Here is a 7,532-nt window from a genome sequence, read left to right as displayed (position 1 = left end):
CCAAAATCCCACAAAATCTCCTCAGTATCCCACAAAATTTTAGAAAAATTCCACAAAATTCCAGAAAAATCCCACAAAATTCCCTCAATCTTCTCAAAACCCAACCAAATTCCTGCAACATCTCACAAAATCTCCACCAGTTTCCACAAAATTCAAGAAAAATCAATCAAAATTCTTCACATCTCCTCCAAATTCCACAAAATTAAAAAGAAATTCTGCAAAATCTAAGAAAAATCCCACAGAATTCTTCAAGTCTCCTCAAAATCTCACAAAATAGCAGAAAATTCCACAACATTAGAATAAAATATCACACAAAATTCAAGAAACATCCCACCAGCACTCCACAAAATTCCACAAAATCTAAGAAAAATCCCACAAAATTCTTCGTCTCCACAAAATCCTTCAAGATTCCAGAAAATTCACACAAAATTTTCTAAATCTTCTCAAAACCCTTCCAAATTTTAGGAACATCCCACAAAATCCCCAAAAATTTCCACAAAATTCAAGGAAAATTCATCAAAATTCTTAAAGTCTCCTCAAAATCCCACAAACATCCCAAAAACATCCTACCAAAATCTGACAAAATATATCCAATAACCCACAAAATTTTTTCCTGCAATCTTCTCAAAACCCTACCAAATTCCAGAAACGTCCCACAAAATTTCCTCCAATTTCCAAAAAATCTAAGAAAATTCCAGAAAATTGAAGAAAAACCCCACACTATTCCCTAAATGTTCTGAAGTCCCTACCAAATTCCAGAAACATCCCACAAAATCTCCACAAATCTCCACAAATCTCCACAAAATTCATGGAAAATCCATCAAAATTCTTCACGTCTCCTCCAAATCCCACAAAATAGCAGAAAATTGCACAGCATTACAAAAAAAACCCCCACAAAATTCCAGAGGCATCCCACAAAATCTCCACAAAATCTAAGAAAATAGCACAAAATTCTTCATGACTCCCCAAAATCCCCACAAAATTCCAGAAACATCCCACAAAATCTCCTCCAATTTCCAAAAAATCTAAGAAAATTCCAGAAAATTGAAGAAAAATCCCACACTATTCCCTAAATGTTCTGAAGTCCCTACCAAATTCCAGAGACATCCCACCAAATCTCCACCAAGTCCTACAAAATTCCAGAAAAATCCCACAAAATTCACTAATTCTTCTCAAAATTCCACAAAATGTCCACAAATTTCCACAAAATCTAAGAAAAATCCCTCAAAATTTTTCAAGTCTCCTCCAAATCCCACAGAATCCCAGAGAATCCCACAAAATTCCAGTGAAATCGGATGAAATTGTTGGCATTCAGGAACACAGATGATTTTTCCCCATGGCTGCTGTGGGGAGTGTGGCCATTATCTGAGCACAAAGCTGCAAGCTGCTATCTTTCCCTGCCTTTAGTGGCAGCCTGTGGTGAAACTGAGCAGCGGCACAAAGTGCAGGCCAGGCAGGGAGCGGCCTGGCCCGGCAGCCCCGCTGTGCAAGGCCCAGCCAAGCCTCTGAGAAGGGGCTCCTGGCACTTGCCAGTCTCCATCCTCCCCGGGAAGCGCAGAGCTGCGGCCAGCCCCGCTCCCCTCCCGTGGCCTTGGCTGGCCTGGGGGGAAGGAGGCTGAAGCCGAGCCCTGCTACCTCTTCAAAAGGCGCAAAGCAAAGAGAGCCAAGAGAAATTGCCGGCCTTAGGGCTTCAAGTGCTGTTCCCAGCTTGATGGCACTTTGCAATGGGCAAAACTGCTGGCACTTCTCAGCAATGGCCTCTTATGGGCCAGGAGAAAAACTCCTCTCAGCCTCCAGCAGCTTCAACTTCCTTAGGTGCTTCTCTTTCTTGTCTGAAACGTCAACCCATCAGACGTGGCATTTTGGGAAAATGTAGGGAATTTTGTGGGATTTTGGTGGAATTTTGTGGATTTTTTCTGGAATTTTGTGGGATTTTGATGAGATTTAGGTAATTTTGTAGAATTTTTCTGGAATTCTAGAGGATTTTGAGGAGATTTCAATCATTTTGTGGGATTATTCTGTAATTTTCTGGAATTTTGAGGAGATGTATGGAATTTTTTAGAAGTTTTGTGGAATTTTGTGGGATCCATCGGGAATTTTGCAGGATTTTGGGGTGATTAAAAAAATTTTGTGGGATTTTGAAGAGATTTAGGGAATTTTATAAGATTTTTGTGGAATCTTATGGGATTTTTACTGGATTTTTTTTTTATTTTTGTGGGATTTTGTGGATTTTTTCTGGAATTTTGTGGGATTTTGAGAAAATGTAAAGTATTTTGTGGGATTTTTTCTGGATTTTTGTAGATTTTATGAAAATTTGAAGAATTCTGTGGGATTTTTGTAGAATTACATGGGATTTTGTGGAATTCTTGGGATTTTTGTGTCATTTTATCAGATTTTACTGCAATTTTGTGGAATTTTTCTTGAATTCTGTGAGATTTTTGTAGAATTTTATCAGATTTTACTGGAGTTTTGTGAATTTTGGTGGAATTTTGAACATTTTTTGTGGAATTTTGTGGGATTTTGAAGAGACTTAAAGAATTCTGTGAGATTTTCCTGGATTTTTGTGGACTTTTGTGGGATTTTTGTGGAATTTTTCTGGAATTTTGAGAAAATTTAAATATTTTTGTGGAGTTCTTGTGGAATTTTGTAGGGTTTTTTTGAATTTTATGCAATTTTGAGAAAATTTAGGGAATTTTGAGGAATTTTGAAGTGATTTGGGAAATCGTGGGATTTTTCTGAAATTTTGTGGATTTTTTCTGGAATTTTGAGGGTTATTTCTGGCTGTCTTTGAAAACTGGAGAAGATTTTGTGGTATAGTTCTGGAATTTGGTGGAATTTTGAGTAGATTTAGGGAATTTTGTGGAGCTTTTCTGCAATTTTGTGGGAATTTGAGGTAATTTAGAAAATTTAGTTACTTTTTGTAGAATTTTGTGGATTATTTGTGGAATTTTTTGAAAGTTTTCAGAAAATTTGTGGAATTTTCTGAAATTTTGTGGGATTTTCAGGAGATATCAAGAATTTTGAGGGATTTTTGTTGGATGGAGTTTGGAGTTTAGTTGTGGGAATTTGAGGAGATTCAGGGAATTTTGTTGGGGTTTTTTGTGGAATTTTGTGCATTTTTTCTAGAATGTTGTGGGATTTAAAGAAAAATTAAAGAATTATGAGATTTTTCATTAATTTTTGTGGAATTCTTCTGGAATTTTGTGAATTTTTTCTGCAGTTTTGTAGAATTTTTTCTGCAATTTGTGGGATTAAAACATTTAATAATAATAAAAAATTTAGGGAATTTTGTGGTGGTTTTCTGCCATTTTGTGGGATTTTTGTAGATATTTTGTCAGATTTTACTGGAATTCTGTGGTATTTTTTTATTAATGGAGAAGACAATGGATATTTTGCCAAACCTCCTTTCAAACAACAAAACTTGGGGCAGCACGACAGAAAAGAGGAAAAGAAAATCTTCCCCAGTTAGAACAGTGCCAGAGTCCCACCATTTTCCCCTCCACTTTCATTTCTTTTCTACATTTAGAGGCAAACCTTCCATCTCCAAAAGCTTCCATCTCTCACTTCCTGATGCCGTTTGCCACCCTTTAGCCTCGACCCCCACGGATCTGAGTGCTGTCCATGTGGGGCTGGGGATGCTCAGCCTGGAAAGAGAAGGGGCTGGGGAGGCCTCCCTGCAGCTCTAGGAAAGATGGGCACAGAGAGGAGAAGGCTTTCAACTGCAGGAGTGAGATTGAAGTTGGATCTAATGCAGCTGCTCTTTTCCACTCAGGCTGCTGGGCCACTGGCCCAGGCTGGGCACAGAGGCTGGGGATGCTCCATCCTTGGCAACATCCAAGGCCAGCTGGGAGCAGGGCTCTGAGCAACCTGTTCTGGGGGAAGACTGCTCAGCTTGGAACAAGATGGTCTTTAGGGTCCCTTCCAAGCCCAAGCACCCAGGGATTCCATCATTCTAGCATCTCCCTTGTCCACTTCAGCCTGGGCCTGGGCTCCTGGCACTGATGTCACAGTGCACGCTCCAGCTAGAACTTCCAGCATCCAGCAACGGCCACAACACAACCCTTGGCTCCTTGTGTCAGCACGCTCTTCACCCTGCTCCAGGCCTACCCCTGTCACCTTGCTGTCACCTGCTCCCTCATACCCCCAGCAGTCCCCAAAGCTCCCCGTTGTGTGCATTTTGCTCTCCATCCCTGCAGGATGTCTGCATTTGCTCCAAAGAAGGTATGGTACTATTCCATGGAGGTGGACACCCCGCAGCTGCATGGCTGGGCTGGAGCTCTGTGGGATAGTGTGGGAAAGGGACCCCACTGGGAGATTTTGCTACCTCTGCAGGCTGGCACAGACACAGAAGAGGAGATGGAGGTGGATACACAGATGGATACCGAAGAGAAAATGGAAGTGGATGGAGAGGAGACGGGAGAGGAAGAGATGGATGTGGATGTGACAGAGGAAGAAATGGAGGTGGACATGGAAGAGCACATTGAGGAGATGGATATTGATATGGAAGATGAGGAGGAGGACATGGTGTTGGGATGAAGACCCATGCCAGCAGCAGAACAGGCAGGTGCTCCCCACAGGCAGAGTGGGTCCCCTGCTGCCAGCCTGGGGCTGGGCTGGGCACTCCCTGCTCAGGGACACGCTAGCCCATGCACTGGATTCTGGTGGCCATCCCTGGCCTGGCCTGGGCTTGCTTTGGGCCACACAAGCCCTGTTCCCGTGCCTGGGCCACAGCCCCCAGCCCCAGCCAGCCTCACTTCTGGCAGCAGAGTCCCACTGTGCCAGTGTCCCAGCCTGGCAGCACATGGAACACCCCTCCATGCCTGACTGCACTGACTGTGCTACTTGTTTTTCTTCCAGGACTGAGGCACATCCCGGACACAGATGCCACCCTGCTGTATATACATTTTACAGTTGTTGTGTTCTGATAGACATTTTGGAGTTTGCTTAAGTGTTCTGTAAATACGTTTCATGTAGTTTTGTTAGATATGTTCTTAGGTAAATAGGTTCTATAGTTTGTTGTTGTTGTTACCAATATTCTTACAATGTAAATATGTTGTTCATTCTTTTTCCTTTTCTTCTACAAATAAATATTCTTTGTTTTTCACACCCCAGGTCTCTTTGCATTTCCTTCGGGCACATTTGCAAAGTTGTGGATTGTTTTGGGAACAATGTTTTCAGGACTCTAAAGAGAATATCAAAACCGCTCTGCCACACTCTCAGCTGCTGCAGCCCCAAAAAGCACTGGCTCTCTTTGCTCACAGAGTCACAATTGTGCTGGCATTTCTACCACACCACAGGACAGCAATTTTTTTCTTTTTCTCCTGGAAATACCTTCAGCACTTCTGGGTAGCAAGGCAAACATGAGCCTCTTTTAGTGGCCCTTGAAATTGGACATGTGAAATGAGGTACACAAAGCCACAGGCCAGCTGAACCTGGCATCTCTGAATGGGTCTTCACATTCTCCCCAGGAAGATGAATGGCAATCACTATTTTGGCAGGGAAACTGCATCAGCTGGCAATTTGCTGTAGAAAATGTGCTTTCTGCTCCTCTCACAGCCACAACTCCTACCCATTTCTTGGAAGTCCTTCTTAGATAAGGACCATGTTCAACTGAGTGGCAGTGAAGCCAAATGGCAATCCAGCAATCAATTGTCCTGTCCACAATCTCCTCCATGCACGTGGAAGGTTACTCACGGGCACACAGGAGTAAGTGTAGTGGTTTAGATTTGCTAATTTCATTTTCCCAGGTGGAGCACCAAAGTTATGTCGTGGTTTTAAAGCAGTAACTAAAAAATTACTAGAAAACTCACTTATTTCTTGCTGTGAGATATGGATTAGAGCAAGAGCAAAACAGGCTTAAAACTTCAAAGGAATAAAGAAAAATTATTAACAAAACTACAAGAATGAGAACACCAGAATAAACTTCCAGAACAACCCTTTTAACCCCCACTACCCACAATTCTTTTGTTCACATGACAACATAGAGACAAAAACTTTGGAACTTTGGTGTTTAAAATGTCCTAATTTTTGCTAGAGTCTTTTCATCAGTCTTTGTAAAGAAACAGAAGTCTTCTTCTGCTAATCTATGGAGTTTCTCACGAGAAAACCATTTCTGTTACAGCTTTCTATTTCTGCCATGCCAGCTGCCCAGAAATCCTGTCAGCAGTTCACTCCTCCCATTTCACATCACTCTGAGGTGTGTATGGGTCAATGAGTCTAGGGGTGTCATTTTAAGGATGAGTTATTCAAAGGCAAAAGTTCTCTTCATCTGTCTCTGTGAGCTTCCCTGGAAACAGAAGTTTTCTCTTTGCCTCTCAAGGCCTCAAATCTTCAACTATTACTTCTCCCCGCTCTGTTCCAGCACCTCACTGTATCACAATTACTCCACCTCTTGCTGAAAATCCACCCTTTGAACACTCCATTCCTCCCAATATACTCTGTCATGAATTAAAGGAGTTTTTTTTCAGATCACTATTGTCCATCTCCATTGCTTTAACAGAAAAATATTTCAGTTTAATTAAAGCATCTCGTTATTCTCCACCTCTTCTGAAGCTTAATTCTTTCCTTTACTGTCTCTGATAGTTTATAAAGTCTCTTTACATGTTGATTCCTCTCTTTTTCTCTCTCTGGGTAAAAGGATTAATCTGCAAGTCTCATCTGGGTAATGAAAAGGTTAAAATCTTGCCCAGGCTTTGTAGATGGTTCTGTGATCTCTGCCGGAGCAGCGGCTGGAGCTGTGTGCGCTGGAAGATTCTTCATGGCTGCTCTGGAGAGTGTGGTCACTGTCTCAGCCCGCCGCAGCTCAAGAGCTTTTTCTTTCTTTCCTGGGCAGTCTGTGGTGAATTCAGTCGCAGCAAAAAGTGCAGCCGAGCCAGGGAGCGGCCTGGCCCGGCCAGAGCCCGGGGCAAGCCCCGCAGGCCCCATCTCCCGGCCGGGAGCCGCAGCAGGCCCAGCCCAGCCCCTGCCCGGGCCGCATGGGCTGGGCCGGGGACGGGAAGCCAGCTGGAGCTCAGTTACCTTTCACAGCCAGCAAACCAAGAGACAAAGAAATTCCCAGCCTTAGGGCTTAAGCTGCTCTTCACAGCTTGATCTCACTTTGCAGTGCTTGAAACTGCTGTCAATTCTTAGAAATGGCCAGCTGTTGGCGAGGAGACAAACTCCCATCAGCCACCAGCAGTTTGAACTTCCTTAGGTGTTTCTCTTTGTTTTCTTCAATGCCAATCAATCACAAAACCCTACCAAGTTCCAGAAACATCCCGCAAAATCTCCACAAATGCCACAAAATTCAAGGAAAATCCATCAAAATTATTCACGTCGCCTCAAAATCCCACAAAATAGCAGAAAATTCCACAACATTAGAATAAAATATCCCACAAAATTCGAGAAACATCCCACCAGCACTCCACAAAATTCCACAAAATCTAACAAAAATCCCTCAAAATTCTTCGTCTCCACAAAATCCCTCAAGATTCCAGAAAATTCACACAAAATTTTCTAAATCTTCTCAAAACCCTACTAAATTTTAGAAACAT

Source organism: Cyanistes caeruleus, unplaced genomic scaffold (genome assembly GCF_971803275.1).
Source record: "Cyanistes caeruleus unplaced genomic scaffold, bCyaCae1.hap1.1 HAP1_SCAFFOLD_91, whole genome shotgun sequence".
Lineage (NCBI taxonomy): Eukaryota > Metazoa > Chordata > Aves > Passeriformes > Paridae > Cyanistes > Cyanistes caeruleus.
This window is presented reverse-complemented; position numbering follows the sequence as displayed.